The 11,523-nt window shown below is 44.0% G+C and overlaps 1 pseudogene; it reads left to right on the top strand.

The window, feature by feature from the left end:
• Positions 1–345: 345 nt before the first annotated feature.
• On the top strand, positions 346–2,187 carry LOC147635703 (uncharacterized; annotated as a pseudogene).
• The last annotated feature ends 9,336 nt before the right edge of the window (positions 2,188–11,523 follow it).

The raw sequence follows: 11,523 nt of genomic DNA, 5'->3' as shown, positions 1-11,523 counted from the left end.
GCAAGAGTTGCTCTTAATGGTAAACTGTCAAGCCCTTTCAATCTAATGAGGTCGGTTCGCCAAGGTTGCCCTTTAGCTCCTCTGTTGTTCGCTATTGCCGCAGATAGCCTCAATTGCCTCATAAGAGACAGGATACAGAGGGGCCGTATCAAGGGCATAAGACTCCCTAGGTCTGAGAAACAACAGTGTCTCTCTCAATTCGCTGATGATACCAACGCCTTATTGGCCAGTGATGAACTTTCACTTAAGGAGTTTTGGTCAGTAATGGATTTGTTCTGTCTAGCCTCTGGGTCCAAAATCAACCACATCTACACTTCCTCTTCCCTTCCTGACTGGGTGACTGAATCAAGTTGCAAGATCATCCAGGAAGGACAGATCTTCAGGCTTTTTGGCATACCCATGGGCTTTGGAGTTTCCCTCAAAAAAAGATGGGAATGGGTATGCAACAAGTTTAGAACCAAGCTAAACAGATGGATAGGCTTTCAACACTCACTAGCAGGGAGAGTTTTGGTCATCAATCACTTTCTCAATGCCTACGTAATCTTCTTTTTTGGATGTTGGCGACCTACCGACAACTACCTTCAGAGTATTTCCAAGGTATGCAGGAATTTTCTATGGGTTGGTGACCCTTTTGTCCAAAAAGCTGCCAAAGTTTCATGGGAAATATGCACTCTCCCCAAAGGCCAAGGAGGATTGGGCATCAAGGACCTGAAAACTATCACTGACAAGATGGCTGTTAAGCTTCTCCTATCTGCAGTCACAAATCCCCAAGAAGAATGGGCCTCCTTGTTGCTCAGAAACCATCACAAGTTCAAACTTCACGAGTTCTCAGGTTGGGTTAATCTCCCCCTGTCAACTATTCTATTTGGAAAAGGCACTATTACCTCTCACGGCTCTGATCTTCTGCGCTCCTTGGTTCAAGCCTGGAACAAACACCGAGCTGCCTTAACAATTAACCCTCTTTCCAAACATAGCTTTAGTCTTTCCCCTGGAGACTCCATCTGGTGGCCGGCACTGAATATTCCAGGAATATCTCCTAACTACAGAAGAAGAGCCTTAACCCTTCACAAAAAGGGACTCAGGACCTGGCATTAGCTTTGGGACCCTCACGAGCAAGACTGGCTCAGCAACTTGGATCTCTCTCTCAAGTTCAAAGCTCACCCGTGTGATCTCCCTATTATTAGATCTAGGATAAGAGAGTTCCCTCCGGATAAGAGAGTTCCCTCAGGACCTGGCATTAGCTTTGGGACCCTCACGAGCAAGACTGGCTCAGCAACTTGGATCTCTCTCTCAAGTTCAAAGCTCACCCGTGTGATCTCCCTATTATTAGATCTAGGATAAGAGAGTTCCCTCCGGACCTCATCTGGACTCTACAGAGATACACTGAGCTTGATATTCGCGCCTTCACCTGGAAAGGTGGGTACAAACTCGAGCATCCAACTTGGGACCCTCCTGACCTTTCCTCATGTCACGCTGAACAAAAGGTGGAAGGTTAATTACTCTGCAAAGCAATGGAACTTTAAGTTTCAGTCCATCTGGGCTCCTTCCTTGGAACCCAAGAAGTCGGTTCTGATGTGGCTTATCCTTCATAAAGCCACCTGGATGGGCAAAAGGATGCTTCAGGCCCAGCTAGGTGATGGCAGATGTTGCAGATGCAATGGAGAGATTGAAGACATATTCCATTTGTTTCTAGCATGTCCTGCTAATAAAAATGTATTTGCACCTTTGATTAAAGTCTTAGGTTTCTCTCCCAGCTGGAAACAGGTTCTTCTAGGTGATTTTGTAGGCTATCTTAGCCTTTTCTGGAATAAAGCCAAGGGGGAACTCCTCTGGATTATTTGGAGACAGAGGAACTTCATGCTGTTCGAGGGGCCTTCCCAGACGCCAAGTCTGAGAATATTCTTTTATGATGTCAACTTGCAGGCACTGAAGGTAGCAGTAGATGAGTTGGCTATCTACCGCACCAAGAAGGCTCTCCTCAACGACGTTGACTACCACTACTCACGATTTGTGGCCAACCGTCCCCCCAACGAAGACCCTGAGGATCGACAACGCATGAGGGATGAGTGGGAGAAGGATCTGGAAATCAATATCAGCCACCTGGAGTCACAGATTGAGGAAGGCAACCAGTTTTTGGACGATCTCCAGTCGGAGATTGATAACCTCCCTACTTCTAATGGTTACTGACTGGAAAGATCACCTGGCTATAACAGTTATAGAACACGAAGTAACCAGCTACAAGACCAAGAAGGTTGTCCTGAAGGACACCGAGTTCTATCACACTCATCTGCTTGCAACAAAGCTCAATGAAGCGTTCAGAGATCACTACTTGACCAGAGATGAACGGGAAAAGAGCCTGGACATTGAGATCCACCACCTGGACCTGGATTATGGAAGGATGTTGCTTCTTGGAGAGTGTGCAGGCCGAGTTGGCTGCCCTCCCTACAGCCCCCATGAACTCTCATATGCTATTCACCCTGTTTTGTAGAAGCCCCTTGTATTCCCAGCTCCTGGCCACTTTCTCTTGTCTGCCCCTTGACTGGTTGTATCCTGGTCGTATGGATTCACCCCTGTCTGGTACTATGGTTTCTCCCTGGATGCTCTCCATGCTCCAACTGATGTAATTTTTGTTCTATTCTAATTCAATTCACCGCGCTTATGGAAAAAAAAAAACTTTTGGATACGAATTTTCAAGAAACAACATGAACAAAAAGCTATGGACGCTAGTGCGAAAAAGAAACGTGATAGCTATGGACAATGTAAGCATGCAAACGTACACAGTGCATGCAAAGCTTCCAAAAGAGTATGCCATGCCAGCAGAAAGAAGGAAGTGTTGGTCTGCAAATAATGAGAGCACGAGGGAGCAAATGCCTATCATTCTGGTGCGATGGATCAATTTACCCTCCATGAAAGAGAACCAACCAGAAGCCACCATTCAATAGCATCTCCTGTTGTCAATTATTGGTCCTTTGCAGTCAAGGAAGACATTCAAATGACTGTGTTGAGTGTGTGTGCACGAAATGGTTGTGAGGAAGGGATGAGACATGACAAAAAAATGCATGGCTGCTATTATTAATTTCAAAGGATACAAAAAAGGAAAGGAGAAGAACGTGGAAGGGTGATTACAAGTCTGCATGCATGGAAGAGGAGTAGGGGATATGCATGCACGGACAATCCCTCCTTCTTATACATACTATTCTCTAACTACCCTTACACCAGTGTTCGAAAAAAACCCGGGTATAGTGTAATTTGCACTTGCAGATTTTTAAAATTACCTTCAAATTTGAAACTTAAGGGTACAAAACCCTGCAGATTTTGAGGGGTTGTAGAACAAAAACCTTCAAAATTTGAAATTTTTCTTTATAAATAATTTCACAATTTTTAGATGAAGGTTTTGTACTTTTTGGGAAAAAAGTTTTTTTCGAACACTGCCTTACACAGCAAGAACAACTTAACAAGACAATCAGTTAACTGTTTTCTGGCGCCCACCCCAAGATCCGCTAATGGGTGGCCCCCACTTCTTGTTTCGATCAGTCCATGTGGTCATCAGTACTTTCCACGTTCTCTGCCTCGTCTGCTGCTTGGTTGCACGACGCACGTCTGTCCCTATGACGTGTCATTGGCCGATACCACCAAACAATCCCCCTTTCGGCCTAAGGCACTTGCTTTTACCTTCTGTAATTATTTTTTCTTGTTCTACTGTCTTTAGTTCTTGCAGCCCTATGGCTTCTCTGAACCGGTTACCGCACAATCCTCTCCCTTGGCAGTGGTTTGGTTAAGATGCCAACACGGTAGTTACTAGACAATACTCAAGACTGATTGCCCCCCCCCCCCCCGCCCCCCCTCTCCACTTGCTCTTTTACAAAGTGAAATTTTATGTCTACATGCTTCACTTTCTTACTCGGCGCACTTTGTCTTGCCATAGCTATTGCGCTCTGATTGTCTGACCATAGGGTCATAGGCCTCACCTTGATTTACAACCTTCCTTCCTTCACGAAATTGCCTATCCACAGACATTCTTTCACGCCTTGTGCCAATGCCATGTACTCGTCCTCAGCAGGCCACACACCCTTGCCGGGTACTGCTCCACAGAATTGCACTTCTCCCCATCATCACCACCATGCCACTTGTAGACTTGCGAGTGGCTATGTCTCCAGCCCAATCAGCATCTACAAAACACTATACATCCAAACTGTCCCCTTCATACCTCAGCCCGAACCACTTTGTTCCCTTTAGGTACCGAAGTACCCTTTTCGCCGCACTCCAGTGTGCCAGGCTCAGTCTTTCCAAGTACCTACTCAGCCTTCCTATTGCCATTGAGATGTCTGGTCTAGTGTAGATTCCTGCATACATCAAGCTTCCCACCAATGATCGGTAAGGTATGTCTGGTAGTAGATCCTCACTAGGATTGTTCATATCTCCTAATTCCATTGGCGTCATCGCTGTCGTTGCCTTCTTCATCCGAAACCGCTTCAGCATGCAGTCCACATAGTGCCCCTGGCAGATGCTTAGCACTTTCTTTATCATATCATACTTGATTTCCAGACCAAGATAGTAATTGATCTCTCCCCCATCTTTCATGGAGAAATACTTCTTCATTATTTGCTTTGTGGCCTTCATCCTCTCCTCTATTGCAGTTATGATGATGATGTCATCCACATATACTGACAATAGCACATCTTCATCCTCATGGTTTTTAACGTTGGCTTCCACTTCTTTGTACCTGAATCCTTCCCCTTTCAGCATTTGGTCTAACTTCAAATACCAACTTCTGGAGGCTTGTTTGAGGCCATAAATCGCCTTTCTTAGTTTGCACACCTGCCCCCCTCTGCTATATGTGCTTGCAAGGGCCTGCATATAGATCTCTTCCTGTATCTCCCCATGGAGAAAGGCTGTTTTTACATCCATCTTATGGATTAGCCACCCCCTTGCACAGGCGTATGCTAGCAGGATTCTGATGCTCCCTATAGAAGCCACTAAAGAGCAAAGGTGTCATTATAGCCTATCCCTTCAACCTGGCTACACCCCTTTGCCACCAGGCGCGCTTTGTATTTGGAGATCTGCCCGTCAGGCCCCCTTTTGATTTTGAAGACCCACTTGTTTTCTATTGCTCTTCTCCCTGTCGGAAGGTATGACCACTCCCATGTGCCGTTTTCTTCAATGTGACTTTAGCTCATCATCCTCTATTGCTGCCTTCTTCCAATCCTCCCAATTGTCCCCAGCTTGTGCTTCCTGCATTGATACTGGTTCATCTTCCCCCTGTATTCCTATCCACGAAGACAAAATTAGCATCCCTGAGCAAAACAGATGGCCTGCGTTCCCTTTGAGGCCTGACTTCGACTATTGGTAGTGGTCCCATTTCTTGATGTACATCCCCTTCATCTGGCCCTTCCACTTGCCCCTCCTCATCCTCATTGGTCTGCTGACTGCATTCCCCTAGCGTCAGCTCAATGACTTGGTTGCATTCAACTGGTTCCTTGCCCTTTTTCTTTCCTTAAGCTTCTCTGCACGGAAAGATGTCTTCATCTCATGAAAGAAGACGTCTCTAGACACATAGACTTGCCTGGTGAATCTGGTCCAGACCCTATATCCAACAGAATTTTCTGGATATCCAATCGTGATTCCTTCCCTTGATGTGACCTCTAGCTTGTGCCTCAACTGTTTTGGAATTTTGGTGTACAAAAAGAGGCAATCACACTTTTCACCTTATTGTGCTCCCTCTTGGTTAATACCCATGTAGGACTATTTTTCCACTCTCACTTTCAATTGGCCATGCACTTTGAAGGCATCCAATGTTTTGTAAGTCATCCCTTGCACCCTTTGTATCTCTTTTAGCAATTCAATGGTCCCAAATATTTGTTACCACATTCTTGAAGATATGCATGGGATCTAAGAGATGATTGATCTTCATATCACACCAATATGGAAGTCGAAAGAAGATTGAGTGTCTATACATCCCATTTGGTGGTGGATTGGGAGTGCTTCTCCATGCCTCAAACCAATCTCTACCTCTCATCACAAGTGGTGAGACATCATGTGGCACATACTCTCTCAAGCTCCCTCCCTCTCAATCTCCCTCTCTCTCTCTCAAGCTCACTCCCTCTCCATTTGCTGCTACAGAAACTCTATCCCTCGTTAGTCTACTCTAGGTTCAGGAAGCCTATTCTCAAACTCTAACCCTCTTTTAAGTTTTCCATTGCTGCACTGGAAACCGTGAACTTTCTCTCCTCTCCACTCCTCTGTTGTTGTAAAACAAGCTTTTCTTTTCCCTTCTTCTCTTTTCTTACCACCATGGCCTCTTCCAATAATGTGAGAAGACCTAGGGAGAAGGTGGAAGAGCTTGTGCTGCATAACACAAGAGATGAGAATGGAGTTTAGGCTCCAACAAGATTCAGGGTTGGGGCTTGGGTCTACATGCAGCCAAGCTCTAAGGGACCACATCGAGTGCATCAACTGGGGAATATGCTACATCATTGGAAGGGATGGCTACAAGGCTTCACGCATACTAAGAAGGAAGGACTGGTTGCCATAGTGCAACATGTGTATACCCTTGGAGACATGTACATTCAAGGCCAACCACCAAGGTTTCCTTCAAATTGTCAGTGTAACATAAACACAGCTTTAACAACATGCTAATATTGGATTTTTTATTTCAAATTTTCTTATGATTCTCCATTTTCTTATGTCTCTCTGCATATATTTTTCCCTCTAATTATGTTGAGGAACAACCGCTCCAAAGCCTCACTAGAGTTTTCTATGCTATGCATGCATCCGTTGGAGAGGCAATGTTTGTATCTCAAAGCTTAAGTGATCTTGTACATAACAATATCTTTTTCTTTTCTCACTCATATTTTGTAGATAAAAAACTAGGTTTATTTAGCAAGCTAGAAGAGATCCCCAACCCCCCTCTTAACAATCCCAAATGGCCCAAACCTGATGCTTGGACCATCTTATGCTTAAAGTTTAAGATGGTAAGTGATATCAAGACATCACTCAAGTTTTCGCACTCAAGTTTTCAAAGGCATCTAGGTGAGTAGGGCTAAATTGGTTTTGTCCTTTACATGTTTTTGTGCACATGTTCAATTCCATGCCAATGCACCAAACAAAAACAATGTATATTTGTAAAAGGAGGTATGGTCTGACCTCATTCAAGGATTACTAGGAGAGGGTTGGGAGGTTAATGAAGGGTCACATGAAGGTGATGTGTACAAGTGCAATGTAGTAGATTCTACAGTGTCTTTCAGGTTCTTAAAGGCACGCTCTATTTTGTACATGCGTCTGCACTACCAAAGATGGATGCACAAGCACGGGACATGGATCCCACTTCAAGCCTCAGAAGAAGAAATTATGCCTATTGAGGTAGCTGTGATGATGCAAAATGGATGGATTGAGCGAGTGGCAGCAAGAAAGCATTGGAGCCTAGCAGACCTCTGCGTCAACACTTTAGCATCATGGGCTTTGACAATGTAGAAGAGTCAAGTTTCAAGTTGATGAGAAGAAAGGTATATTTGATTCCACTACATGTTTAGAATTAACCCTTACACTTTGTGGTTATTGTGCCACTTTCTATATTTTTATAGATTGGGAAGCGTAAGGAGGGGACAACCATGGTCTCAGAATCATGGCGAATGGGGGACCTTGAATTTTTCGCAGAGCAAGGTGCATAGCCCTACCAACACATAGTAGCCATGTGGAAGAGCTTGAAGATAAACTGAGTATATGGGAAAATAGCCTCTGTTTTGATATACGTGAGGGGAAAGACTCGTTTCAGGATCGAGGTAAAGGCAATGACAAGCTTTCAAGTCAACAAGGATATGGAGATCAACATGAAGTACATGTCACAAGACGGGCAAAAAATGAAGACATTATAACAATTTTAGATTAGATGACATGCTTGTAATTTTGTAGCAGGCTCTTTTTTAACCAATCTTTATTTAATTGAAATCTTAATATTTTTACAAACTGTAATTTTTTTGTCTAGCGGTCTAGTGTGAAAAGGCCAAACTTTAAATTTTAAGGGCAATTCAAGAACTAGGTTCCTCTCATGGCTCACCACTTTTGCGTTCCTCATCAGCGAGATGAGGATTTAGATGAGGAGGTAGAGATGCCTGCATTGTAGTTGGCAGGGTATTTGAGGGATGACAAGGAAGTGAAGGTAGTAGGAACGAGTGCTGGTGTAGAAGAGCAGCTTGCATCAGAGCACTTTCCAGAGGGTGCACAATCTGCAGTAGAAGATGCGGGGCCATCTTTCCCACACGAGGAGAGCAAGGTGCTGCCATAGCTTGAGATCAATCTCTTGAGCACCATTGTGGTGGAAGGTGAAGAATACTTATTTCTTCATGACCTTGAAAAGGCAGCTGGCTTGAGAATGGATGAATGCTTGGGCATTATATGCACACGATGTGAGGTGGACCTTGATACGTCCAACCTCGGTTATTACCCCTTGGAGAATCTATCGCAGAGACAGTTGCTTTGGTCAAGGAAACTGTGGTTGAGACCGCGGAGCAAGCCCTAGTTCCAGAGGAGGAATTCACAACCTTACAAGACAAGCTAGAGGCTAAAAAGGATACCCTTGTTGCTGGGGTAATGGAGGAGACCAAAGCACCAAAAAAGGATGAGGCTAAGTCCTCGATTGACCTCTCCATCCCCACCAGCACTTTGGCAAAAGAAGACATTGAGCAAGAGGTAATAATCGACCTTTTACAACCTAGAAACATTTGTAATTATGTATAGGAAAATATTTTGATTTTTCCTTTGATTGCAGAGGGTGGTTGAAATTGACGCATTTGCTGGGAGAGGCGGCGGCGGCAGCAGAGACCAGGCGCACTATCTTGGTCGACTTCTTGTGGATGGCATCGCCATTATCCACAGGGACTACACCCCTCAATTTGCCTTCACTCTCTTCTTTTTGAAAGCCCTCTCTAAGGTGCTCTGTGTAGCCTCTATGGCATAGAGCACCAAATGTATAGTTCTGATTAAAAAATCCCTTATCTTCGATGTTTTTGGTTCTGGATTTAGGGGTAAGCTTCTTGCTCGTATAGGTATAGCCAAAAGCATAGGCATAGAGGATCCTCAAGAAATAGCCCAATCACTCCTTGAGCACACTCCAATAACAAGAGAAGGAAGCTCAATATTGTAAGAAAGCTTTCGTAAAGATGATGTATCACTTCTTATTATGAATACAATACAATTTTTACAAACTTATTTTCATCAAGTATATCATTATTTTTTCTAGTTTGTACCATCAATGTCTTTGTGAATGCATCAGAAATGACCCTGGGAGCTTGGGGGAGCAGTGCCAGAATAGTGTGAATTTTGAGCTTGCAGCACTGCTTCTGTAGAGCCCAAATTCCCACTGTTTTGGCACAGCTTTCCCAACCCTTCAGGAGCAATTCTAATGCATTGGATGACAAATAATATATTTTTACACATGATTGAAGGTATTTTTATCTTGTAAATTACTGTTTCTCATAATCTATGTACTTAACTTGATTATAAATGCATCAAAAATGATTCTGAGTGGCTGGGGGAGCAGTGTCAGAATAGTGCGAATTTTGAGCCTGCACCGCTGCTGTAGAGCCCAAATTCCTACTGTTCTGGCATAGCTTTCCCAGCCCTCCAAGAGCAATTCTAATGCATTGGATGACAAATAATGTATTTTTATACATGATTAAAGGTATTTTTATTTTGTAAATTACTGTCTTTATAATTAATGTACTCAACTTCATTATAAATGCATCAGAAATGATCCTGAGTGGCTGGGGGAGCAGTGCCAGAACAGTGTGAATTTTGAGCTTGCACCGCCGCTGCAGAGCCTAAATTCGCACTGTTCTGGCATAGCTTCCCCAGTCCTCCAGGAGCAATTCTGATGCATTGGATGACAAACAATGTAATTTTACACATGATTAAAGCCGTTTTTATCTTATAAACTATTGTTTCTCACAATTAGTGTACTCAACTTCATTAAATGTATCAAAAATGATCCTGAGTGGCTGGGGGGAGCAGTGCCAAAACAGTGCGAATTTTGAGCCTGCAGAGCCTAAATTCTTACTGTTCTGGCATAGCTTTCCCAATCCTCCACGAGTAATTCTGATGCATTGGATGATAAACACTATATTTTTACACATGATTAAAGGTGTTTTTATCTTATAAACTACCGTTTCTCACAATTAGTGTGCTCAACTTCATTATGCATCAGAAATGATCCTGAGTGACTGGGGGAGCAATGCCAGAATAGTGCGAATTTTGAGCTTGCACCGCCGCTGTAGAGCCTAAATTCGCACTGTTCTGGCATAGCTTCCCCAGTCCTCCAGGAGCAATTCTGATGCATTGGATGATAAACACTATATTTTTACACATGATTAAAGATGTTTTTATCTTATAAACTACTGTTTCTCACAATTAGTGTGCTCAACTTCATTATAAATGCATCAGAAATGGTCTTGAGTGGCTAGGGGAGAAGTGCCAGAACAGTGCGAATTTTGAGCCTACATTGCCGTCGCTGCAGAGGCCAAATTTGCACTGTTCTAGCACAGCTTCCTCAGCCCTCCAGGAGCATTTCTGATGCCTTGAAACTAGCACATGATAGACACTCCATATTAAACAAACATGATGACACCAAGACATTGTAAGAGAAACTTAAAATTTTAATTATCAGAAGGTTACAAATGAAAGCCGGATAGGCTTGTTATTTTACAAAGGGGGGTTTGAAACAAAAGAGTTGCCTCAAAAAAAAGGTTAACATCTAAGATCTCTAGATCGTGTCTCGCTCGCCTCGAATGCGCCGAGCTAGTTGCATGTCCTTGTTGGCAAATATGGTAATCCTCTTTGCATGTATTGCTGCAAGGAGGTTGGTGTCTTCAAAAAGCCCAACAAGGTAAGCCTCCGAGGCTTCTTGCAATGCTTCAAGGGCAATCCTCTGCACACGGAACTCTAATCTATATCGTTGGAGAATCTCCTTCACTGTGCAAGCGAAAGGGGCTCTTCTTATCAGCAACTCAGTGTTCCTCTAATAAAACTTGATTTCGTGTAGAGCCCTATGCCCTTGGCACATCCTTCTCCTTGGAGCACTCTATGTTGTGTTAGTGCGTTGGTGAGGTTGGGACTTCCTTGGCTTGAAGAGGTTGACCTTTCTACACTTGCGCGCACTTGCAGGAACCTCCTATTGGTCTCTTTCATAGTCTGAATCCTCCTCCTCATGTTGCTGTGGTACCTGTGTATCAAGTTCCTCCCTGTCTTAGTAGTAGGGTCTTGCCACCTATGGTGCTACGCAATGTAGGAATGTTTTCACCAACCCAGTCGAACTGCTCATCATCTGCCTCTCTGTCTTGATCTTTGGGGTGGCTGCATTGTGGGGTCTTCTTCACACGCTTGCTCATCATCTGCCTCTCTGTCTTGATCTTTGGGGTGCCTCTCTATCTTGATCTTTGGGGTGGCTGCATTGTGGAGTCTTCTTCACACGCTTGCTCCCACTAGAAGGGCTTGCATGTGTGTGCGCTGGTGTTGCTGTGGGAGGAGGGTTGG

The sequence above is a fragment of the Cibotium barometz genome, chromosome 9 (genome assembly GCF_041138505.1).
Source record: "Cibotium barometz isolate CiBa-2024 chromosome 9, ASM4113850v1, whole genome shotgun sequence".
Taxonomy (NCBI): Eukaryota; Viridiplantae; Streptophyta; class Polypodiopsida; order Cyatheales; family Cibotiaceae; genus Cibotium; species Cibotium barometz.
Note: the sequence above shows the minus strand (reverse complement) of the source record. Positions and strands in the feature narration are given on the sequence as shown.